The sequence below is a fragment of the Sardina pilchardus genome, chromosome 12 (assembly GCF_963854185.1).
Source record: "Sardina pilchardus chromosome 12, fSarPil1.1, whole genome shotgun sequence".
In the NCBI taxonomy this organism is placed as follows: Eukaryota; Metazoa; Chordata; class Actinopteri; order Clupeiformes; family Clupeidae; genus Sardina; species Sardina pilchardus.
This window is the reverse complement of record NC_085005.1, coordinates 31,167,768-31,193,574: the sequence shown is the minus strand read 5'-3', so window position 1 is coordinate 31,193,574 and position 25,807 is coordinate 31,167,768. Positions and strand designations below refer to the sequence as shown.

Genomic DNA, 25,807 nt, shown 5'->3' with positions numbered 1-25,807 from the left:
ATTTTCTTCACCAACGACCATCATCTCTCAGTCCAGCTAATAACTTTGTGTAAGTTTTCAGACTTTTACATACTTCATTAAGTCATTTACATTGTTACCAATTGTTTTTTAAATGTTGTATTCATATAAATATGTTTTAGTTTATAATCTTCCACTTTGATTAAGGTGTGATCATGATAATACTTTGTTTTCATGTTTTAACATTTACTCCAATCTTGTCTGTAAATTCACATCAGAAACAAAAAGGAATAAAATGTGTTGTAAAAAAAAGTCATAATAAAAGAATAATAATGCACATGTATGTTATCAAAACAGAATAACATAATAAAGATTGGTTTTATTGAACAGATCTGCGATGGGAAAAGCAGCGTCAGCAGCCTCCGCTGGGTCAAGCGTGGCATCAGGAGTGGGAGAAATCGTTAGATTTGTAAGAGTTTCCTCTGATCTATCAATTACCCAATATTTTATGTATTTTGATGCTAGAAAACACCGTATCTTTTAAAAACTGACTAAACTGATGTTAGTCTACTGTGCTTGCATGTGCCTTTCTCAATGCTAAATGGTGTATCTTGTGCTTGCATGTACCTATCGCAATGCTAAGTGGTGTATCTTGTGCTTGCATGTACCTATCGCAATGCTGGTTTATCTTGTGCTTGCATGTGCCACAATGCTAAGTGGTGTATCTTGTGCTTGCATGTACCTATCGCAATGCTGGTTTATCTTGTGCTTGCATGTGCCACAATGCTAAGGGGTGTATCTTGTGCTTGCATGTGCCACAATGCTAAGTGGTGTATACTGTGCTTGCATGTGCCACAATGCTAAGTGGTGTATACTGTGCTTGCATGTGCCACAATGCTAAGGGGTGTATACTGTGTTTACCTATCGCAATGCTACAGGGGTATGTATTTTCTGTATTTTGTAGGTCGGGGAGGCGAGGGGCTGGGTCAAACACCACACCATTGTGGCCAACGCAACTGACCAAACGATCTACGTTAAAGTGACCGCTCCGCAGCAGTCCGTCAAGGAAGAAGTTCCACCAAATAATGCCGTATCATTCCAAACGGATAAGGGTCAAGTCACTGTAATGTTGTTTAGTGATAGTAGCTATAGCAATTCAATTACAACAAAAGTCTTGGATTCTGATCTCAGTGTCATTGTCAAGAGTAGCAATGGTCACCCATATATAGTGAGGTCAAAGTATGGCACAATTTGGCAAGAGGCATAAATAGAGAGTATTCACTAGCAGCAATCGGGGGAAATATACCTGCTGTTGTCCTACTTGCCATATTAAATTTGCTGCACTTTGACAAGTGGACTAAAGAGTCTTGCTTCCATCTCTCAGCCCATACTTTGGAATATGATAGATAGATAGATAGATACTTTATTGATTCCCCAAGGGAATATGCTCTATTTTGCCTCCATCACTCAGCCCATACTGTGGAATATGATAGATAGATAGATAGATAGATAGATAGATAGATAGATAGATACTTTATTGATTCCCCCAAGGGAATATGCCCTATTTTGCTTCCATCACTCAGCCCATACTTTGGAATATGCTCTATATGGAATATGCTCTATATGGATTAATATACTCTATATGGAATATGCTCTGTATGGATGAATATGCTCTATATGGATTAATATACTCTATATGGAATATGCTCTATTTTGCTTCCATCACTTTGGAATATGCTCTATATGGAATATGCTCTATATGGATTAATATGCTCTATATGGATTAATATGCTCTATATGGATTAATATGCTCTATATGGAATATGCTCTATTTTGCTTTTGCTGTCATTCTCTGCACATTTGTAATGGTACATAATTACATAATTGCCGGACAATAATAACATAAACTTTAAGCCTGACTGAATCACTAGTAGGAGGAGTTGCATTGTCCATTATGGTGTAATTTCAATAAAATCTTTTCATCGCAAAAAAATTTTTCCTCATCAGTTTGCACACTTGTGTCCATGTAGATACTGTGCTTTGTGTGACACAGAAACGGATGCTAGTGCTAGCAAGTTCAAATAAATATACAGTTGCATAATATGATATTGCGTTAACTTAGTTGGGTAAAAATGAGGACAGGATTGCCGCTCTTCTTGACGCAAAAGGGCTTAACACAACGGATACTGTGGAAAATCTTGGTGTCAGCCATTTAAGTTCACTTCACAAACACTGCCGAACTAAGAGTCTTATGTCAAAACATGATCGAGGCCCAATTCCTATTCTACCCTTCAGCCCTGAAAGCTTCGGCCATTAAGTATTGTGTGAACAAAAGTAAAGAATGGCACACACAGTCCTCAGGATGAGAATTGTATTGGCCATCAAAGGTTTCAACATGTATTGAACATTAGGACACAACGGTGAAGCAGTGGTAAATATTAAAAGAAACTATACAATTAGTCTGACTCCATAAAAGTAAGAAATTGACCTTGAATAATTACCGAGCAGAGAGCAGTAGCATGGCACAGGAGAAGAAATGTATAAATGGGGGGTGAATTATCAAACAGGGCCTCAAATATCCCGGGTTAGAGAAACATCATTATCAGTTAGAGTTCAGGTATTCTCCATTCTCCAAAGAAACTTTTGTCAACATGAGACCTTTCTACTAGTTTAGATATGCAAATTGGTGAGACAAAATAAAACGTGGTGCATTTCTAAGCAGGCAAAAAGTGATAACTATATTGTGTGGCGGAATAACATTGGGAGCACTTAGACTCTGCACAGTAATATCCTCACTCCAAAGTGAAACTGAAAGTGCAAGAGTGAGGATATTACTGCGCCACACAATATAGTTATCCCTCTTACCTGCTTACAAAATGCACGTTTTATTTTGTCTCACCATACTTGGTCATGTGACTGCTCGTGTAACTGTATTTTAATAGGGAAAACATGGAGGTTTGGTCGCTTCTAACTTCATCTCTGTTTGAATCCTAATGAATGCATTGGGCTAGCTAAGCGCTATCAAAGTTGCGCCGCGCGCCAGAGCCAGTGAGTACGCATTGAAACGTGAGAGGTATGTCTTAACTTGTCTTAGTTAAGGGAATAACGATGTTTAATATGAAAAAACGGTGAAGTGTTCCTTTAACATTTAATGGCGAGCTTCATACAAAAACATAGTATTTAAAAACACCCAATGCACAGTAGGTTTACAGCAGGACTGCAAGTTATTTTAGCATATGTGTGTGTGTGTGTGTGTGTGTGTGTGTGTTTGTGAGGAGCGTATAAGTGAAAAAGGCTCATTATCATGTTCAGTGATGACACTACCAATGACGGTATGCATCATGATAACACACACAATCATTTCTCCCTGACGAGAAACAAACAGGATGTGAGAGGCACAGTGGAGGGTTGGAGGGTGTGAGGAGGTGTTGCAGCAGTGGAGGGTTGGAGGGTGTGAGGAGGTGTTGCAGCAGTGGAGGGTTGGAGGGTGAGGAGGTGTTGCAGCAGTGGAGGGTTGTGAGGAGGTGTTGCAGCAGTGGAGGGTTGGAGGAGGTGTGAGGAGGTGGTGCAGCAGTGGAGGGTTGGAGGGTGTGAGGAGGTGTTGCAGCAGTGGAGGGTTGGAGGGTGTGAGGAGGTGTTGCAGCAGTGGAGGGTTGTGAGGAGGTGTTGCAGCAGTGGAGGGTTGGAGGAGGTGTGAGGAGGTGGTGCAGCAGTGGAGGGTTGGAGGGTGTGAGGAGGTGTTGCAGCAGTGGAGGGTTGGAGGGTGTGAGGAGGTGTTGCAGCAGTGGAGGGTTGGAGGGTGTGAGGAGGTGTTGCAGCAGTGGAGGGTTGGAGGGTGTGAGGAGGTGTTGCAGCAGTGGAGGGTTGTGAGGAGGTGTTGCAGCAGTGGAGGGTTGGAGGAGGTGTGAGGAGGTGGTGCAGCAGTGGAGGGGTGTGAGGAGGTGTTGCAGCAGTGGAGGGTTGGAGGAGGTGTGAGGAGGTGGTGCAGGATGTGGAGGGTGTGAGGAGGTGGTGCAGCAGTGGAGGGTTGGAGGAGGTGTGAGGAGGTGGTGCAGGATGTGGAGGGTGTGAGGAGGTGGTGCAGGATGTGGAGGGTGTGAGGAGGTGGTGCAGGATGTGGAGGGTGTGAGGAGGTGTGAGGAGGTGGTGCAGGATGTGGAGGGTGTGAGGAGGTGGTGCAGGATGTGGAGGGTGTGAGGAGGTGTTGCAGGATGTGAAGGGTGTGAGGAGGTGGTGCAGGATGTGAAGGGTGTGAGGAGGTGGTGCAGGATGTGGAGGGTGTGAGGAGGTGTTGCAGCAGTGGAGGGTTGGAGGGTGTGAGGAGGTGTTGCAGCAGTGGAGGGTGTGAGGAGGTGTTGCAGGATGTGGAGGGTGTGAGGAGGTGGTGCAGGATGTGGAGGGTTGGAGGGTGTGAGGAGGTGGGGAGGTGTTGCAGGATGTGGAGGGTTGGAGGAGGTGTGAGGAGGTGTTGCAGGATGTGGAGGGTGTGAGGAGGTGGTGCAGGATGTGGAGGGTGTGAGGAGGTGGTGCAGGATGTGGAGGGTGTGAGGAGGTGTTGCAGGATGTGGAGGGTGTGAGGAGGTGAGGAGGTGTTGCAGGATGTGGAGGGTTGGAGGGTGTGAGGAAGTGTTGCAGGATGTGGAGGATTGGAGGAGGTGGCGCAGGATGTGGAGGGTTGGAGGGTGTGAGGAGGTGTTGCAGGATGTGGAGGATTGGAGGGTGTGAGGAGGTGGTGCAGGATGTGGAGGGGTGGAGGGTGTGAGGAGGTGTTGCAGCAGGAATGGAGACGTGTGAAGAAGCCAACTGACCCAGAGAGGCCTGTGGTGTAGAGACCAGTGCTATTGGAGATGGGACTTCCTCTCTCTCCACTAGCCCACACACAACAGCAGTATAGGGTGGAGCTGAATTTGAACAGTATGTGGCATATGGTGTTGTGTTGTGCTCTCCAATGACTCTGTAGCTAATATTTTGCTAAAAGAACAAACAAACTTAATTTGAATGGTGACTACAAAAACACAATGGAAATAGCTGTGAGATCCTCTTCCTGGTGTCTCCTCTTGCTTTAGGCCTAATGGGTGATGTTGACGGTGGCGTAGGTCACACTGTCTGCAGCCTGCACCACAGATCAAAGTGGGGCAGTTAATTACAGGGTTATTACATATGAAATATATCACCTGTGACCACAGGTAACTCACAGGTAACTCAGTCCACACTGTACACTCACATTAGGAGGGAGGGCGTGTGCTTTAGAATGGTGGGCAACCTCAGCATACGTTACGTTTCCGGACTTCTTCTGTAGAGACACACAACGCTTGAGATAACTACTGTAGGCATGTTTTAAATGCTCTCATCTGGAATCAGGAGTGTTTGGGAAACATGTTTGGATCTCAGAGTGAAGTAATGATGAAAATTAGCCTCATCCATGGGAGCATTAGTACGGTTCCAGTGGCAAACGTCCTACATGTTACACAGACCATCAGCGTGTGTGAATTAAAGTTAGAGATTAACGTCATCACAAACTCACATGACCAGCAGACTTGGCAGGAGCAGCTGATTTATTCACAGTGGAGTAGAGGACATCTCCTGCACCCTGAGTGTGAACAGATCAGAGTGTGTGAGAGGGTTACATGTCTCATCTAAACAGCCATGACACACTCACACAGGATGATACACATAGAGAGAGAGAGAGTGTGAGAGGGTTACATGGTCTCATTTAAACAGCCATGACACTCACACACAGGATGATACACACAGAGAGAAAGAGAGTGTGTGAGAGGGTTACATGGTCTCATCTAAACAGCCATGACACTCACACACAGGATGATACACTCAATACATACATGTACTCTTTAGTCTTCTAGAACTAGAGAAACACTCTCTCATGGGGCCAATCCTGATGAACTCTACAGTCTTGTGTGTGGGTTGGGTTGAGTGTGATGGAGGAGACAGGTGATGAGTGTGACAGAGGAGACAGGTGATATGTGTGTGTGGGTTGGGTTCTACAGTATGTGATGGAGTTGGCAGGTGATGTGTGTGTGACTCACGGTGCCTGTCGGGGTCCGTCCTCCATCTCTGGTTCCACCTGTTCAATGCGGTAAATGATAACAGGACATTCAGGTAAACACAACAGAATCAACTACATGATCAGGTGTTTTCCAGTGTTTTAAAGTGCAATATCACAGATGGATCTCAGCCACTCACGTGCTCTGGCCCTCTTCACCACAAGTGCTGCAACACAAACAGCCACAACAGCCAGCAGCCCAGTAGAGATGAGAACAGCGAGCAAGACTGAGGGATGGCGGAAAGAGCAGTTACTAAATAATAATAATAATAATAATGTGACCATGCAAGGCAAAACGTTGTATATTGTGTGGCGGAATAACATTGGGAGCACTTAGACTCTGGGCAGTAATATCCTCACTCCAAAATGAAACTGAAAGTGCAAGAGTGAGGATATTACTGCGCCACAGAATATATCCCTCTTACCTGCTTAGAAATACATCACGTTTTATTTTGTCTCACCATATTTGGTCGTGTGACTACTCGTCTAACTGTATTTGAATAGGGAAAACATGGAGATGTTTGGTCGCTTCTAACTTCATCTCTGTTTGGATCCTAATGAATGAACTGGACTAGCAAAGTGCTATCAAAGTTGCGCTGCGCGCCAGAGCCAGTGAGTGCACGCATTGAAACGTGAGAGGTATGTATCAACTCGTCTTAGTTAAGGGAATAACGCAGTTTAATATGAAAAATCGGTGAAGTGTTCCTTTAAATTCCCATAGTGTTACATGGGGGTCAAATTCTTCCTTCGCCCTAGCATTTAAGGAAGAACATATTTATTTACGATACATTGTTGATTCTGGACAGTTATAATAATAGATTATGATACATTACATTGGAACCTACACACCTGCCAGGCTTTGATGTCTTGGTGCAATACCAATTTCCTGGTGTATATACAACATTAGATGGGATCCATTCCAAACTTACCAGTTTGAGGACCTGGAGTTGGAGTGGAAGTGGGTGCTGTTTCAGGTGGAGTTGACAGAGGCTGTGGTTGAGTTGCTTGTGATGGAGTTGGTGTTGGAGTTGTCGTTGGTGTTGGTTGTGGTGCTGGTTGTGGTGTAGCAGGTCCTCTCGTCACCACTGGAGTTCTAGTTGGTTGTGGTGGAGTTGCTGGAGGCTGTGGAGTTGCTGGTTGTGGTGGTGGTGGTTTGGGTGGAGTTGGTGTTGGTTGTGGTGGTGGTGTTTTGGGTGGAGGTGCTGGTTGTGGTGGTGCTGGTCCTCTCGTCACCACTGGAGTTCTAGTTGGTTTCACTGCAGAGGTGGAAGAAGAGTGAAGTCTAGTGGATGTGGAGTTGGAGGTTATAGTGAATCTGATGCTAGAACACACCATGTGTCTGACATGAGAGAAGCACACAATCACTGACCTGGAACTCTGACTGTGTGGGAGACAGAAGTCTGAACATGTTCTCCTGCAGTCAGCTGGCATGTCCATGTCCTCTGAGAGTGAGTGGGGTTCGGATCATGTGGTTTCACAGTCAGTGTGATGTAACAGGGAGATACTCTGCTGATCTGGAGGCTGCTGGTGTTCTTCAGTTCAGCCCCTCCCTCATCCACCCAGCTCAGATGAACATTACTAAAACTATCTACAGTCTTACAGTCTCCATAGGTGTACAGGTTGCATTCCAGGTACAGATCATAGCCATCTCTTTCTCCTTTCTGCCCTGGGAAAACTACACAACAGAGAAAGAACAACAGAAACACCTGTTACTACTACAGACACACACACACACACCTGTTTCTGCTATAAACACACCTGTTACTGCTACAGACACACCTGCTACTACTACAAACACACCTGTTACTGCTACAGACAGACTTGTTAAACACCTGGTTCTGCCACTGTGTCAGATTTAGTTTTTGTGGATATGTGTACGTGTGTGTGTGTGTGTGTGTGTGTGTGTGTGTGTGTCTGTGTGTGTGTGTGTGTGTGTGTGTGTGTGTGTGTGTGTGTGTGTGCGTGTGCGTGTGCGTGTGTATGCTTGAGTGGAAATTAATTTCTGTAAATAATGGATCGCATCATCACAGGTTGTTACAGTGTGTAGAACATGTCTTGTACAGTAATGTTTTATCCATCTCCTTGAGTAACACAAGTAATGACCCATACGCGTAGTTGGATATGAAATATGATCCTACAGCAGAAGCTAACGCTTTTCAGTGAGAGAGTCTGATTTATTACACTTACCTCTGAGAACAGAGAAACGAACTGGAGCATCAGGCCCATATTGAGATTCTCCATTTGGGAACTGCAGACAGTTGTAGAGTCCATGATCCCCAGTGGTAACATCAGTGATGTGGAGAGAACAGTTAGGGAGCAGACTCAGTCTCTTCACTCTGGATGTGTCTGGTTTGATTGTCCCGAGGGTGACTTCTCTAACAAAGTCCTCCCCGTCTCTGCTGTAGGTCCATGTAGTTGGTGAACAGTTTGGGTAACTTGAGATCACATTCTTACAGGGCAGAGTGGCAGCCCCTCCAACACTGGAGAACACAGTGATAGAGTCTCCTCTGGTACCTGGGAAGTGGAAACATTTCAGAGACATTATAAAACACAAAACTATTTAAAATTGTGCGCTGTATTTACATTTTACAAATGTTTAATGATTTTATTTTAGTCTATCTAAATCACCTTCAAAGCCCATTAATAGGCTTTCCCAACCTTGAAGTATGAGAAATATTTATGCTCCATTTTCTAATGTGTGTGTGTGTGTCCTGGTCTCACCTTGCAGTAGCAGCAGCACAGTCAGCAGTAGTCCCACTGTTGGGTTGTGCAGCTTTGCCATTTCCTCTGCTCTCTGAGCTGCTGTGTCTCTGCTCTGAGCCTCACACAGGGGGTGATGAGAATTTATCTGCCTATCACACACACATCACTTCCTGATAAGATGACACGGCGCTGCGTCCTGACCAACATAAGCCAATAGCTCAGTTGTAGGCACATGAAGCTTATGAAAAGAAGAGGAATGCCGGTGCAACGCAGATGTCTTCTTTAGTATTTATTTAAAAGGTGCAAAACATTGACTAACGTTTCGACGCTACAGACACCTGTTACTGATACAGACACCTGTTACTGCTACACACACACCTGTTAGATACACCTGTTACTGCTACAGATACACTTGTTCCTGCTACAGACACACCTGTTGCTGCTGTATGTTGTGACAACTCTGACCCCAACACCAATGCTGTGGTCCAGACAGCCAATGGGGATTCTAGCTTGAGTAGTCAGACCACACCCAGAAAGTAAGGACCAATCAAATAGCCTACAACACGGAAGCGGAGTCAGAATGAGGGCTGATCTGATCAGTCTATCCTGTGTGTGTGTGTGTGTGTGTGTGTGTGTGTGTGTGTGTGTGTGTGTGTGTGTGTGTGTGTGTGTGTGTGTGTGTGTGTGTGTGTGTGTGTGTGCGCACGCGCGTGCATGTGCAGGTGCATTTGGGGCAGCCGTGGCCTACTGGTTAGGGCTTGGGGCTTGTAACTGGAGGGTTGCCAGCTCGATCCCCGACCAGTCCACGCCTGAAGTGCCCTTAAGCAAGGCACCTAACCCCTCACTGCTCCCCGAGTGCCGCTGGTTGGCAGCTCACTGCTCTGGGTTGTGTGTATACTGTTTGCTGTGTGTGTTCACTAATTCGGTTAAATTGGGTTAAATGCAGAGAAACGAATTTCCCTCACGGGATCAAAAAAGTATGTATTCATTCTATTCATGAGTGTGAGAGAGAGAGAAAGCGAGAGAGAGAGTGGTATGTGTGTGTGCGTGTGCGTGCGCGCATGTGTGTGTGTGTGTGTGTGTGTGTGTGAGAGAGAGAGAGAGAGAGAGAGAGAGAGTGGTGTGTGTGTGTGTGTGTGTGTGTGTGTGTGTGTGTGTGTGTGTGTGTGTGTGTGTGAGTAGGAGTGGGTACTCATCCCAGCCACACTCAGCCCTATTTGCTGGCTGTTTATGATGACTGGAGTGGATCTATTCAGGGGCAGGTCGTGTCTGCTAAAAAGGAAATCGTCTAGGCAGCTTGTGCCAACTCAGGACAGTGATCAACCCATTTGGGAAGCTGTATACAAGCCCTCCCCATGTATGCAGACACAGAACTTAAAGATGACTAGCCATAAATGGATAAGACTGTCGAAGTAGAAGGGAAAAACTGACTGAGGCAAATCAACAACACTATCGGAGTACCCACACACTGCATGTTCAGCTTTAGAAACATGAAGAGAATTACCAGACCTTACCAAGTCTGACGTGCAATTATGTGTTACTGGTGATGATCAAAGTGTGTGTGTGTGTGTGTGTGTGGGTGTGTGTGTGTGTGTGTGTGTGTGTGTGAGAGAGAGAGAGAGAGAGTGCGTGTGTGTAATGAGTGGGTCGGTAAACTAACCATTCTGCACCAGTCTCACTTGTTTATAAATACTCCTTCCTCAAAATGCTGCCTGTTGATGTGTGAAAGCATAGACTGTATAAATATACAGTCTATGTGTGAAAGCGAAGCTCTGTGTCTCTGTTCTGGGGGGTTGGTGGTTCTATGTGTCTCTGTCCTGGGGGGTTGGTGGTTCTCTGTGTCTCTGTGCTGGGGGGTTGGTGATTCTCTGTGTCTCTCCTGGGGGATTGGTGGTTCCCTCTGTAGTTTGGGGTTGGTAGTCTCATGCACAGAGGACAGAATGTAGCGTGTGGTTGTCAAGGTAATGCTAGAGTTCCATGGAGCTCACTTACAGTATGTGGTAACCTCAGATCAGTAACACTCAGAGTCCTGACGTGCAATGAAGTGTTCTATCATGATAAAGGTGTAGGCCTGTGTGTGTGTGTGTGTGTGTGTGTGTGTGTGTGTGTGTGTGTGTGTGAGACAGGGATCTCTGAAGTAACAGGCCTGAGTCAGTCTAACCTTGATATAAAAATACTCTTTTCCCAAAATAGTCTGTTTTGTGTAAATGTGAAGCTGTCTGTCTGTCTGTTGCTGAGAGCTTTGGTGCACAGAGGACAGCAACACATCATACTGTACAAGACATGACATATTTACACCAATAAAAGAGAAAGCCGATTGGTTAATGCCACCATGTCTATTCATGTGCATGCTCCTATTAACCAATCTTATATTAACCAAACTATTAACCAAGACCACCGCCTAGTCTTTGTGTGTCACTTTACAAGTGAGATATATACAGTATACAGTACATATATCTAAGTTATGAACTACTTGTGTGACTTCTTCCAATCGTTCTCAACTTGTTCAACATGTCCTGGATTGAATCCTACTGTAGCTCACAGGGCACTTGTTCAACATGTCCTGGTTTGAATCCTAGCTCACAGGGCACTTGTTCAACATGTCCTGGTTTGAATCTTACTGTAGCTCACAGGGCACTTGTTCAACATGTCCTGGTTTGAATCTTATAGCTCACAGGGCACTTGTTCAACATGTCCTGGTTTGAATCCTAGCTCACAGGGCACTTGTTCAACATGTCCTGGTTTGAATCCTGTAGCTCACAGGGCACTTGTTCAACATGTCCTGGTTTGAATCCTGTAGCTCACAGGGCACTTGTTCAACATGTCCTGGTTTGAATCCTGTAGCTCACAGGGCACTTGTACAACATGTCCTGGTTTGAATCCTAGCTCACAGGGCACTTGTTCAACATGTCCTGGTTTGAATCCTGTAGCTCACAGGGCACTTGTTCAACATGTCCTGGTTTGAATCTTACTGTAGCTCACAGGGCACTTGTTCAACATGTCCTGGTTTGAATCTTACTGTAGCTCACAGGGCACGTGTTCAACATGTCCTGGTTTGAATCCTATAGCTCACAGGGCACTTGTTCAACATGTCCTGGTTTGCACAGTCTCAGTGCTCTCTGGGGCCCATAATCTGCTTGCTTTGCTTCTCATATCACTGCTGTGCAGATGAGCTACGGCTCTATCGGTCATTTCCACCTCTGACCACCTGTGACCACCTGTGACCACCACTCGGTCTCTACACTGATTTAATATAGAGGGAATGCACCAACAGCATTATGACTGTCACTCTCTCTAACACACACACTCTCTAACACACACTCTCTCTAACACACACTCTTTCTAACACACACTCTCTCTAACACACTCTCTCTCTATGGATTCAAATCCCTGCTGTGGTTTTGTTGTTGGGACAAATCCTCCGCACCATCACTTCTCTGCTGCCCTTACAGCCATATTCCAAGTCTGATGTCCGAGACACATTCAGAGATCATGCTTTGTTGCAAAAGATGCATATTTAGTTCGTTATTGAGTTCCAGAGGGGTACTCCAAGAGCAACTCTTGTTAAGTTACCCTTAAAGCTGCCCTTTCATTTTTCATAATTCAGTCCTATTTCTACGGTGACTACTGTGACCTAATCCCAATGTGTGTCATGACAAGCAACACCTGCATATCTAACAAGCGTCAAATCTGATAGCAGAGGACCTAGTGCAGTGGTGCAAGATGGGTAAAGATATGGACATGTGACCTGATGTCTGTGTTAAAGACGCAAGCGCCATTTAGAGATGTAACATCCTGTCTCTCCACCCACCCCCACCTTTCCCTCAACAACTCAGTGCAGCTCTCTGGCCCTCTGGAGAAGAAACCTTTAGTGGAGTAAATTAAGCTCATTTATTATACGGCTCTTAACAAGAATGGTCCATTGACTTCAATGGGATTTCCCAAAGTTCTACCAGTCATTATTTTTGACTAGAGGACCTGTGAAAATATAAATAAATAATAATGACCGCTGTCAGTGGCAATAGAGTTTGTGCTTCTAATTCATATCACTCCGCAACAAGTCTGTTCGCTTGTTACAATGGAATTTCATTGAAGCTAGTCAGCTAGTAAGTAACACCTTGTCCTAACCGGACGCGATGCGAGCAAACATTGTTTTCAATTGGAGTGTCCTGACTCCTGACGCAAGCAGCATGATGCAACGCTACGTTTTTGAGAGAACTTCTGTCGGACGCCCTGTTTCTATTTTCTTTTTTGTTGCTGGCATTGCTCTGCTATTGTGAAAAGTTCTGTACAATATCCCTAACCTGTTTAAGTGTGTTATAGTGAAGAACACTTTTAACTTGTTTTAACACTTTAAAACACTCTGTACTCTTCTGTATAAGTATGTTTAGTGGAGTACTCTTTAAAACACTCTGTACTCCTCTGTGTAAGTATGTTTAGTGGAGTACTCTTTAAAACACTCTGTACTCCTCTGTGTAAGTATGTTTAGTGGAGTACTCTTTAAAACACTCTGTACTCCTCTGTGTAAGTATGTTTAGTGGAGTACCCATTAAAACACTCTGTACTCCTCTGTGTAAGTATGTTTAGTGGAGTACTCTTTAAAACACTCTGTACTCCTCTGTGTAAGTATGTTTAGTGGAGTACTCTTTAAAACACTCTGTACTCCTCTGTGTAAGTACTGTATGTTTAGTGGAGTACTCTTTAAAACACTCTGTACTCCTCTGTGTAAGTATGTTTAGTGGAGTACTCTTTAAAACACTCTGTACTCCTCTGTGTAACTATGTATAGTGGAGTACTCTTTAAAACACTCTGTACTCCTCTGTGTAACTATGTTTAGTGGAGTACTCTTTAAAACACTCTGTACTCCTCTGTATAAGTATGTTTACTGGAGTACTCTTTAAAACACTCTGTACTCCTCTGTATAAGTGTGTTTAGTGGAGTACTCTTTAATTTATAACAAGAGGCGGAGGTCTCAATATGGCATTAAGAACTTAACTTTATTTTACTGAATGCATCACTGGTCTCCTTCACTTTAGAAGTGCGGCAGTAAAAAAAAAAAACATGATCAGATGATCAGATGAAGAGGCACAAAGATGAAAACTGTGGCAGTGGAGGAAACTGATGAGAAACTTCTTTGACAAATGCACTGGCAAGAGCATGAAGCCTTTTGGGACTCTGAGACGATAAGTCGTAAGCTCATAATCAACTCGTAATGGCGCTGGACCTAAATATTCAGAATGAACATCACAAAATCAACATCATAGTCATACAATCATACAACAATCATACAACACAAACTGTTCCTTTTCATATGAAAAAAGAAGAATGAAGATGCACATTTTAAAAGTCGACATCTATTCCCATACTGAGCTGGAAAAGGTGCACGGATAATGAAATCATGCGGACTCTGAGGTCATCCGGTTAGTTCAGTACCTGTAGTGCCATGACTGGGGGGTCATCTGTGGATGGACAGAAATGAAGAAAATTATTTAAGAACGTCAGTAACAGTCACAAACTAGCGCAGCTGTGATAACAACAGACTATTCTAGCTAAGGGACAGATCTTCACAGAAGTGTTAAATCCTAAATGCAGCGTTCACACAGATAACTCCCACTCCAATCTTATTTTGTGCCTTTTGTTTTACGTTTACTCAAAGATTTCATGAGTATAATAAGCCCTTTTCACTCCCCACGTTGATGTATTCCAATGGTCTGCTTCAGGGGCGGGGGCGTAGCAAATTCAAAGATCATGCCTGTGTAACGTCATCTCTTGAGTGTATGTGTGTGTGTGTGTGTGTGTGTGTGTGTGTGCGCGCGTGTGTGTGTTTGTGTGTGTGTGTATGTACCACTCTAACCTCTACTTGTCTGCTTCCTCCTCCTCACTAAATGAACAGTTCCAATGAGCGCAGGAATAATCAGCACCATGGAGAAGATGCTGAGTCTGATGGCAGTCTCTGGGGTACACAGAAACAAACACACACACACACACACACACACACACACACACACACACACACATCAAATCATAGCAGTCAACATAAGGTAAAGGCATCCTATGCACATTTTTTTACCCTCATATAACAGCTTTGAAGTCATTTTGATGGGAGTTGGGATGTAACGATACACTCAACTCAGAACAGAAGCTGCTCAACTCAGAAGCTGCAGTCAGTGTTTCCCACGGGATATATTTTAGTTACAGTAAGGTGTCTGACCAGGGGAGAGGGGCATTATTACCTTGTCAGTCCGCAAGGCTCTTCAGAGATTATCTTTGCTAGTTTTTAAACAGGAAAACAAATAAAATCAAATAAAATCAAATAAAAATAATCAGTATTTCTGGTATGTCAGTGTTTAATAAGGGGTGGGGTTACTGAGGGTGTTCTAAGAAGTTTAGTCGGAGTTGGAGAGAAGTGGTTTGGATGCAGCAACTGAAAAGCCCTGATGTTACTTCCACAAATTCCAAAAAGCACCTGCACACCAGATACCGCGCCAACGCAAAGATATGTACTGTATATGTGTTTCCTTGCATGAAAGAGTGCAGCAATATGTGGTGTGTGAGTTCTTTGTTGACTGAACACTACATTGGAGCTTACGCAGGGTTGACAGAGGCTGTGGTGGAGTTACTTGAGATGTTGGAGTTGGTGCTGGTTGTGGTGGTGGTGTTTTGGGTGGAGGTGCTGGTTGTGGTGGTGGTGTTTTGGGTGGAGGTGCTGGTTGTGGTGGTGCAGGTCCTCTCGTCACCACTGGGGTTCTAGTTGGTTTCACTGCAAAGGTGGAAGAAGAGTGAAGTCTGGTGGATGTGGAGTTGGAGGTTATAGTGAATGTGATGCTAGGACACACCATGTGTCTGACATGAGAGAAGCACACAATCACTGACCTGGAACTCTGACAGAAGTCTGTCCTCCTACAGTGAGCTGGCATCTCCATGTCCTCTGAGTGTGAGTGGGGTTTGGATCATGTGGTTTCACAGTCAGTGTGATGTAACAGGGAGATACTCTGCTGATCTGGAGGCTGCTGCTGTTCTTCAGTTCAGCCCCTCCCTCATCCACCCAGCTCAGATGAATTTTACTAAAACTATCTACAGTCTTACAGTCTCCATAGGTGTACAGGTTGCATTCCAGGTACAGATCATAGCCATCTCTCTCTCCTCTCTGTCCTGAGTAAACTACACAACAGAGAAAGAACAACAGACACACCTGTTACTACTACACACACACACCTGTTACTACTACACACACACACCTGTTACTACTACACACACACACACCTGTTACTACTACTACACACACACACACACACACACACACACACACACACACACACACACACACACACACACACACACACACACACACACCTGTTTCTGCTATAAACACACCTGTTACTGCTACAGACAGACTTGTTAAACACCTGGTTCCGCCACTGTGTCAGATTTAGTTTTTGTGGATATGTGTACTTACTAATTACTGTAAATAATGGATCACATCATCACAGGTTGTTACAGTGTGTAGAACGTGTCTTGTACAGTAATGTTTTATCCATCTCCTCAAGTAACACAAGTAATGACCCATATGTGCAGCTGGATATGAAATATGATCCTACAGCAGAAGCTAACGCTTTTCAGTGAGAGAGTCTGATTTATCACACTTACCTCTGAGAACAGAGAAATGAACTGGAGCATCAGGTCCATATTGACGTCCTCCATTTGAGAGCTGCTGACAGGTGTAGAGTCCATGATCCCCAGTGGTGACATTAGTGATGTGGAGAGAACAGTTAGGGAGCAGACTCAGTCTCTTCACTCTGGATGTGTCTGGTTTGAGTGTCCCATGAGTGACTTTTTCAACAGTATCCACTCCGTCTCTGGTGTAGGTCCATGTAGTTGATGAGCAGTTTGGGTAACTTGGGATCACATTCTTACAGGGCAGAGTGGCAGCCCCTCCAACACTGGAGAACACAGTGATAGGGTCTCCTCTGGTACCTGGGAAGTGGAAACATTTCAGAGACATTATAAAACACAAAACTATTTAAAATTGTGCGCTCTATCTACATTTTACAAATGTTTAATGATTTTATTTTAGTCTAAATCACCTTGAAAGCCCATTAATAGGTTTTCCCAACCTTGAAGTATGAGAAATGTTTATGCTCCATCCTCTAATGTGTGTGTGTCCTGGTCTCACCTTGCAGTAGCAGCAGCACAGTCAGCAGTCGTCCCACTGTTGGGATGTGCAGCTTTGCCATTTCCTCTGCTCTCTGAGCTGGAGTGTCTCTGCTCTGAGCCTCACACAGGGTGTGATGAGAATGTATCTGTCTGTCACACACGCATCACTTCCTGATAAGATGACACAGCGCTGCATCCTGATCAACGTAACCCAACAACTCAGTTGTAGGCACAACACTTATGAACAATATCTAGTTACTGTAACATATAGAATAGTAATCAGTCTGCATGCCATCATCTGAGCATCCTTATCCTGCTGGAGCTCCCAGCTGCCTTAGACACTGTGTGTCTCAGCTAAACCTAAGTGGCATAATCAACTCTACCCTCTCCTGTGACTCTAGCATCAAAGACCTCACCAACACAGCTTTCTCTCACGGTAATGTGTTTCGTTCATACAGTTATCCCCTTTAGGTGAGATTGCTGTAAAGTGGACATATTTGCATTGTGTACTTTTCCTCTGGGAGGGTCACTCTCTAGTCTCTACACTGCAGTCTGTTCTCATGCAGTCTCAGAATAGACATTTCTGCAAAGCTCAGATCAAAATGTTGATTACACATTGGGCAAGTATGTGTGTTTTGTGTGTGTGTGTGTGTGTGTGTGTGTGTGTGTGTGTGTGTGTGTTTGTGTGTGCGTATGTGTGTGTGTGTGTGTGTGTGTGTGTGTGTGTGTGTGTGTGTGTGTGTATGTGTGTTTTGTGTGTATGTGTGTTTTCGTGTGTGTGTGTGTGTGTGTGTAGATGAAGGTGTGTATCCAGTATTCATAGACTTCAATCTCTCACGGGCCTGGACCAATCAGGGGCCCACAGAGCTCTGGCAGAGATGGATTGGTGGCCACGCCCTCTACACACACCTTTTAATTACAAAAAGTATATATATATAATAAAATATAAAATAAATATAATATATCACATTTCCTGTGCATGATTAACTTGACATCCTCTGGGAGTATGCCAAGTTTTGTGGAATTTCATCCATGGGGGGCTATAAAATAAAATAAAAAATGTATGTGTACATTTAGTGACTATACACCCATCAGCCTGCAGGTGATGCTATTGAGCGAAGGGTTGCTTACGTAATAATGATACTGTCAAACTCACACAGACACACCCGTACGCACACACACACACATCCACACGCACGCACACACAAACTTTTTCACACCACTTTATCAATGTATCACTTAATGTATGGGCATACAGTATTTATGATGTAGAATGTACATTAGAGATGCAATTCCAACATGTAAATGCAAAAATCTCAGTTATACATAGATAATGCAAGCACAGAGGTCATTGCTTGGTTGCTATGGTGGTTGCTAGGTTGACATCATAGTTGTGGTTGGTAGGGTGTTGCTAGGGTAATTGAGATAGTAAAGAGGGTAATAACAGTGGTTACTACGCTATATAAAGTAGTTGCTATGCTGGTTGCTAGGGTAATGATGTTGGACACAATGAAGGTTACATTTTGCTTATCCTTGCTTCATTGTTGATAGGGTACTTGAGATGGTTGCTAGGGTGATATAGTGTTTAAATGGTTGCTAAGATAGTTGCTAGGATAATCAAGTTAGTTGATATGGTGGTTGTTAGGTTGACATTATGTTACTGGTTGCTAGGGTGATTGAGATGACTGTTTCTAGGGTAATAGTAGCCTACAGATTATGCATGCACTATAAAAACTTACGCTTTGATAACATAAACCATACCACTACAGTAGCAGTCACATGTCAATGGTTCAGCTGTTCAGAGAAAATGGCTGAGTTTCTCCTGAGCCTGGCTGAGACGCTCGATGCGGCCCTGCAGGTCGTTACGGCAACGGCTCCAGTCCGAGTCCTCGCACAGGGCCTTGTCCACGTCCACCCCCTCGATGAGGCCTAGCATCTCACTGCAGAGCACCCGAGCCGACTCCTTCAGCAAGAAGAACTGCATCAATATGGGAATCTGGTCCGCTAGGCGCTGAATCACTATCTGAGTGGGAGACTCAGAGAGAGAGGGAGACAGAGAGAGAGAGAGAGAGAGAGAGAGAGAGAGAGAGAGAGAGAGAGAGAGAGAGACAGAAGCAACTGGAGTTAGCTGAGCTGGCCTGACTTGTTTTAAATGTTTCCAGACGCAGATGGCCTATACGTACCTATACTGTATATCCCTTCAGTTTAACATTCATTTTATTTTCAAACACAAGGATGACTCGTTACCTCATAGTATGCCTGAAGCATTTCAGGATACTTGCTCCTGCTGTCATATTCAGTAGAGTTTTCCACAGAGGGATCATCCTCTATCTTCAGGGTCTTGAAGTAGATGATGTCTTGTGTGTAGACCAGCTGCTCCATCTTAAACTGCTCCTTGATTCTCTCCTCCACTTTGGCCTCCTGACTCGACTGGATTTTGTCGATCTTGTTCTGGGAGTGCACACGAAATGATAGCAAATCAAGGCTTGGTGACTGAACATTTTTTAATAAAAGCAGGGAATGGATAAAATCCATGATTGATTGTGATCTTCACCAATAACATAGCAAAACCAGATTAAAAGGTAAATGTTATACAATACCATTATTTGTTTTCATAGATTTGACATTTACCAGTGTGACACACCGGAGGAAAGGGTAATTTGAGAAGCAGGTTTTTGAGACTTCGTTGAACTGCTTCTCAATGGTTTCTACCAAAAAAAGTACAATATTTATTATTCAACTCAGAGACGTCTAAATTGAAATATGCATACTTTTTAGTTTATTACTGTTTCACCTATTAAGGACTACTTAAAAATAATAATGAGTTATTAAGGTATGTTAGGTGTTAGGTGACAGAGATTCACTAATTAATGTGAACACAACTCATTGAGGCCTTGTTACAGTAATTTACCTCTGATGACCTTCAAAGTGTCAAGGGCAGGGCCCTGTAGTTCCATTACCAGTCTCTGTACGATTAGCTCAAACACTTTGTAGTCACTGAAACCAGGGAGCTCTTTTCCTCTGTGCTTCAAGTCATACTCGTTCACCACATCCAGTACCGTTTTAGAATCTGTTGTAAAAACGCATCAAGTCATTTGTACATTAAAGAAACTGCTTTAGGTTTTGGAGTACTTACTAACAGTTAGCTTGTAGTTGTTCTTTGCTGTGGACAAGATACTGTACATGTTTTGGCCCTCTATGCCTTTCATTTGGCAGGATAGTAGAGAGAGCAACAGGAGGCCTGTGGAGTGGGATTGTGAAATGACCCGGGGCCGGACTCTCCAACCCAGGTCTTCATAGACCCGTGCAATCAAATATGGTTCAGGTGCTGTAACCAGTTGTGCCACAGCGCCCACTCGTGACATTTTTTAATGTAGATACTGCTGTTGGTTAGCCCACTGCTTACCAACTTTGTTTCCCCTTGAAGGCCCCCTTGCCTGTGTGAACAGCTCTGGGCATACAGTATGTAAACCATGCGTCAAATATGAGAAAATGGCTGCCTGGTTCCCAGACCTCACCTCAATCAAGATGAGGTCGGCCGTTAGCCAGGCTAGCTGTTGGTAGCACTCACATGAGATTTTACTCTTCTCAAGTTCATCTTTCCACTTCTGAAAATGGCCCCTCAAATGGAAAAAGAGGTTGTTGCCATCATTGACAACTTCACCAGCTGACAGTCGGTTGATATTGTCAATGAACTGAGTTATGGTCTGTGAAGATATTTGGAAAATTCAGTTGTTTGAGGCACAGCAATGCCATCTGGACTGGTTGATTAAGTTTCAATCTGATTCCTTTTTCAGTCTGATTGATAAGATTGTCTACACTTTTTTGGCCTACAGTAGGTCAAATACTCATGTCTACATTTTTTCAGTTTGATTTTGTATTTTACATACAGTACATAAAAAAATGGCCTACTGTTAATACTCACGTCCACAAGGAAGGGTTTTCTTTGAGGGGGGTCTATGGGAGGACCTCCCACACACTCACTCAGTTTTTTCCTTGACTCCCAGAGCTCCTTTTTAATCTGTTCTGATAGTGTTGGTAGAGAGTTCTGAAACGCACACACACACACACACACACACACACACACACACACACACACACACACACACACACACACACACATGCATGCACATACATCAATGCATGTTTACAACCAAACAGTTCCAAACAATGACTGAATGAAAAAAAATTGCATTACAGTAATCTGCTTGTTTGCAGCCAATACCGTAACCATTTTGTAGTTTATTTTTTAAAATAAAATCAACAGTAAAATGTACGTATATGGGGCCATGCTGGTGAGACAACAACCAGGAAATACACCGAAATAATTAATTAAAGTCTTCCTGTATCTCCACAGACAATTATCACCACTGCTGCATCTGATATTGGGTTTGCTCTTATCGAAAAGTACTTACTTTGATATGGCCCACCAGGTCTTGGGTCAGTTTAGTAGCAAGGACCTGGGTTGTGGCCTTTTCCTCATTGAGAAGACAGCTATGAAGTAATGATGCAAAATTGTTTTTACAATAAATGTGAACAAATACTATATAGCCAGGAAGGACATAGTCTATGATTCAGATTCAGATCTCATTATTGTTGCATTTTAATTTATATTGCATATATTAAAAAATACCAAAATACCAAAATACCTTAAAACAAATAGGGACATTAGGAGGTGTTTAACAGGCGTATTGCCTGGTGGAAGAAGGCTGGGGTCTTTAATGACTTACATTGATCCTCAAATATGTTCTGTAAACCAGGGAGCTCACAGCCACAGAGCTATCTCTGTGCTGTCTTCACAACCGTTTGAATTACTCTGCGGTTGTGAGCACTGCAGTTCCCATACCAGAGAGATATGCATTCGGTTAGTATATGCTTTTAATGGTGCCTCTGTCCAAAGAACAGAGGATACATCGCCTGACGAGCCAGACACCCACACCAAGATGTAGTGTCTAGGAACTCACCATAGCAGGGCTCAATCGGAGGGGTGGGATAAACGGTTGTCTTTCAAATGGTCTCTCCACACAATAGGATAGCGCTAAACGAATCATCTTCTTGTTTTTAGCAGGATGCTTAACAGTCGCAACTTCTGGTCGCAGGTCAGTCATCATTATGTTAAGTCCATTAAAGGGATATTCCGCCATTTTTGGAAATACGCTGAGAGTAGTTCCATGTCAAATCAGCCTAGAAAAACGCCAGGTTTCATTTTCAGTTGGTCTTATTGCACTTTCTAACTTGAGAGGAGACACGTTTTAAATGGGAAAATTACCAGAAATCTTAGTCACTTTTAAACATGAAGCTAGCAGGTGAGAAGCTAATGGTCTAATCAGATTCAATTATCTATGCTAGGCTGAAGCTAAAAGTTGTATTGCCAGACTCACAGAGTGGCTGGATGAACAGGAACAAGGTAAATATCGATTGTTTTGCTCGAGGGGAGGTGGAAAATGAGCGCATTTCCAAAAATGGCGGATTATCCCTTTAAGTCCAACTATGTGTCCATTTACCTGAACTGCTTGTGTTGTTTGAAGAAATCTCTCTCCATCCTGGTGGCCTCGACTAGAGACACCTTTTCCTGGATTTGCTGCTGACCATGGCACTTCACAACTATGTAGCCTTTGCTCAGCGGAATGACTTGATTGCGAACAATCTCCAAAATGTTATTTTCTGTGCCACGATCTACAAGATCTGGCTTGGTCAGAATAGCTGTAAAAACAAAAACATTCAGTGTGTAAAATGTGCATTCATATAATTTGGAGGGGATGTTAATAGTCATTTTAAGAAACATGTTTGGAACATTACCCCAAGTTCATTTCCCTTCCTTATCAACTTCCTGGGCCATTTTTAGAGCTTCGGTTGTTGCTACGTCAACATTACATGGAACCACCACCAGGTTGATAGTTTCTTTCTGACCAATACATTTGAGAATGAGCCTTTTAATCTGTCAACAGACAAAATTGAGAGGGGTTTATTTGACAGAGCACTTCATTTCAGACAGGAAATTGTATTTCTGTAAAACGAATGTACTGTACCTACATTTCAGCAGATTAATCAACCACAAAAAGGTTTGGAGACCTTCGGTAGATTTATAATCTTTCCCTCACCTGATCTCCGATGTCCTCAGGCTGTCCTTGAACTGGAACCCGGGCAATGCCGGGTAAATCAATCAGAGTGAGGTCACACACATCAGGGGACAGGATCATCAGACTGATCAGCTCTTCACAGATCCCAACACCGTCTCCAGCCAGCTCATCCTGGGCTGATGGACACAGTGAAAAAGGGACGCTTAGAGTGAAAATATCATAAAACAGTGTCCATAACTGGGCTGATGGACACAGTGAAAAAGGGGACGCTTAGAGTGAAAATATCATAAAACAGTGTCCATAACTGGGCTGATGGACACAGTGAAAAGGGGACGCTTAGAGTGAAAATATCATAAAACAGTGTCCATAACTGGGCTGATGGACACAGTGAAAAAGGGGACGCTTAGAGTGAAAATATCATAAAACAGTGTCCATAACTGGGCTGATGGACACAGTGAAAAGGGACGCTTAGAGTGAAAATATCATAAAACAGTGTCCATAACTGGGCTGATGGACACAGTGAAAAAGGGACGCTTAGAGTGAAAATATCATAAAACAGTGTCCATAACTGGGCTGATGGACACAGTGAAAAAGGGACGCTTAGAGTGAAAATATCATAAAACAGTGTCCATAACTGGGCTGATGGACACAGTGAAAAGGGGACGCTTAGAGTGAAAATATCATAAAACAGTGTCCATAACTGGGCTGATGGACACAGTGAAAAAGGGGACGCTTAGAGTGAAAATATCATAAAACAGTGTCCATAACTGGGCTGATGGACACAGTGAAAAAGGGACGCTTAGAGTGAAAATATCATAAAACAGTGTCCATAACTGGGCTGATGGACACAGTGAAAAAGGGACGCTTAGAGTGAAAATATCATAAAACAGTGTCCATAACTGGGCTGATGGACACAGTGAAAAGGGGACGCTTAGAGTGAAAATATCATAAAACAGTGTCCATAACTGTCATGAAAGGGTTTGACTATGTGAAGCGAAATTTTGATTCGCTCTAAGACAATAATTCCTGACTTCTTGGACAAATTAGCCCTGTTGAATGTCACCAGGCAGTGCCATGGTTATAACATTTCTAAAATATAGAAATGAAGGAGAGGATTGATAGCAGCCAAGAAGGTGTAATTAAAGGCAATAAGTGCAATACACTTTTCATCTTACCGTCTCTGACATGGGTGTCAACCAAAGCAGGGTCAGCAAACTCAGTAGTCGTGTCTTTGTAGGAGATGATGGCCCTCCACTGTAGACCCCCCCTCAGCTTCCTCAACTTCAGCATCAGTGGGCATCGAGTCACAATGCCTGAGGGAAAGAGACTTGTGATTCAGCATCAGTGGGCATCGAGTCACAATGCCTGATGGAAAGAGACTTGTGATTGAGCATCAGTGGGCATCGAGTCACAATGCCTGAAGGAAAGAGACTTGTGATTGAGCATCAGTGGGCATCGAGTCATTATGCCTGATGGAAAGAGACTTGTGATTGAGCATCAGTGGGCATCGAGTCACAATGCCTGAAGGAAAAAGACTTGTGATTGAGCATCAGTGGGCATTGAGTCACAATGCCTGATGGAAAGACACTTGTGATTGAGCATCAGTGGGCATTGTGTTACAATGAGTAAGGGGAAGAGACTTGTGATTGAGTTACCCTTGTGATTATGCTGCAAGAAATGAGTGCAATGAGCAAGCAAAAACATATGACAGACACAGAATAAAACATTTCTTTTAAAGAATGCTATTGAAAACTGTCTCCTTAATTCCAAAATGGAGACACCGATCTGACTAAGTTGATTTAATTTTTGATTGGGGTAGATTTAAATAAGATGTCTCCTCTGGGGTAAGCAATTAGTTAGGTACACCATTTGGCATTCTGTCTGTGTTCTATACACATTCTTAGCCATTAGCCATAGTTCTCAGCCATTTCTGTGGCTGATACAAAAACACAGTAACAATAAAAACTACCAATATTCAACAGTCATAAGAATTTTAATAGTAAACCTCACCAAAATAGGGAAAATAAAGGAAGATATTTCTAAACAGAATTTAACAAAAGCAACAAATACGTCTTGATATAAACTGAGTTTAGTCTGGCAATATGATCTCACCGCTGCCTCTGGGGAGAGCCACTCCAGACAGCGCCTCCAGCACGGAGCTCTTCCCTGAGCTCTGGTCTCCAATCACAGCTATGGCAGGCAAAGACAGATCCTCGTCGATACCCATTAGACGCAGTGAGTCGATGAGGTCCAAATAGGGCCACACCCGTCCACTCAAATGGCTATGGAACACCCCATCCATTGCTTTACTGATGTTAGAGAAAGGGAAGAATCACCACTTTATCAGAAGCAGGTTAGTCACAATGTGTGCACTACTGTGATACTGACTGAGATACAAACCCTTTCCAATGCTCCTCCTCACACAGAGATTGGAATTCCTCATCCATTGTTCTGAAAACAAATAAATTGGTTTGCATTGAATAAACACAAATATGGATGTATCTATCTTATGCATTTTCCCCATCGAGGCATCTTATTCTGTTAGCAAAACTGATGAGACTTACCCTGTTTGTCTCAGATTGGTCATCGGTGCAGAGAGGCAGAGACGCAGTGCAGAAGGCAGCTTTGCCACCTCATATATATACCCTTGTGTAAAAATGAAACTGAAAGAGTTTGGAGCAAGGGCGTTGGTTTGGTCTGAGCTCTGGTAGGGACCATTACTGAATTGTAAATAAACAAACCCGTGGTTATACATCATTTTTGGCTAAATTATATGGCCTTTATGTTTTACCCCTCTTGAAAGTTCAGTGTTGTGCATAAATAGCTACAGTACACTTTGCGTTTCGAAATT

At 43.5% G+C, this 25,807-nt stretch overlaps 1 long non-coding RNA gene and 1 pseudogene across 1 annotated transcript; one reads left to right on the top strand and one right to left on the bottom strand.

The window, feature by feature from the left end:
* LOC134098054 (uncharacterized) lies at positions 1 to 1,937 on the top strand. The gene is made up of 3 exons (XR_009940994.1): positions 1 to 49; positions 349 to 427; positions 923 to 1,937. It is a non-coding gene; the product is annotated as an uncharacterized LOC134098054 (long non-coding RNA).
* Positions 1,938 to 18,638: 16,701 nt separating this feature from the next.
* Positions 18,639 to 25,366, bottom strand: LOC134097663 (interferon-induced GTP-binding protein Mx2-like; annotated as a pseudogene).
* Between the last annotated feature and the right edge of the window lie 441 nt (positions 25,367 to 25,807).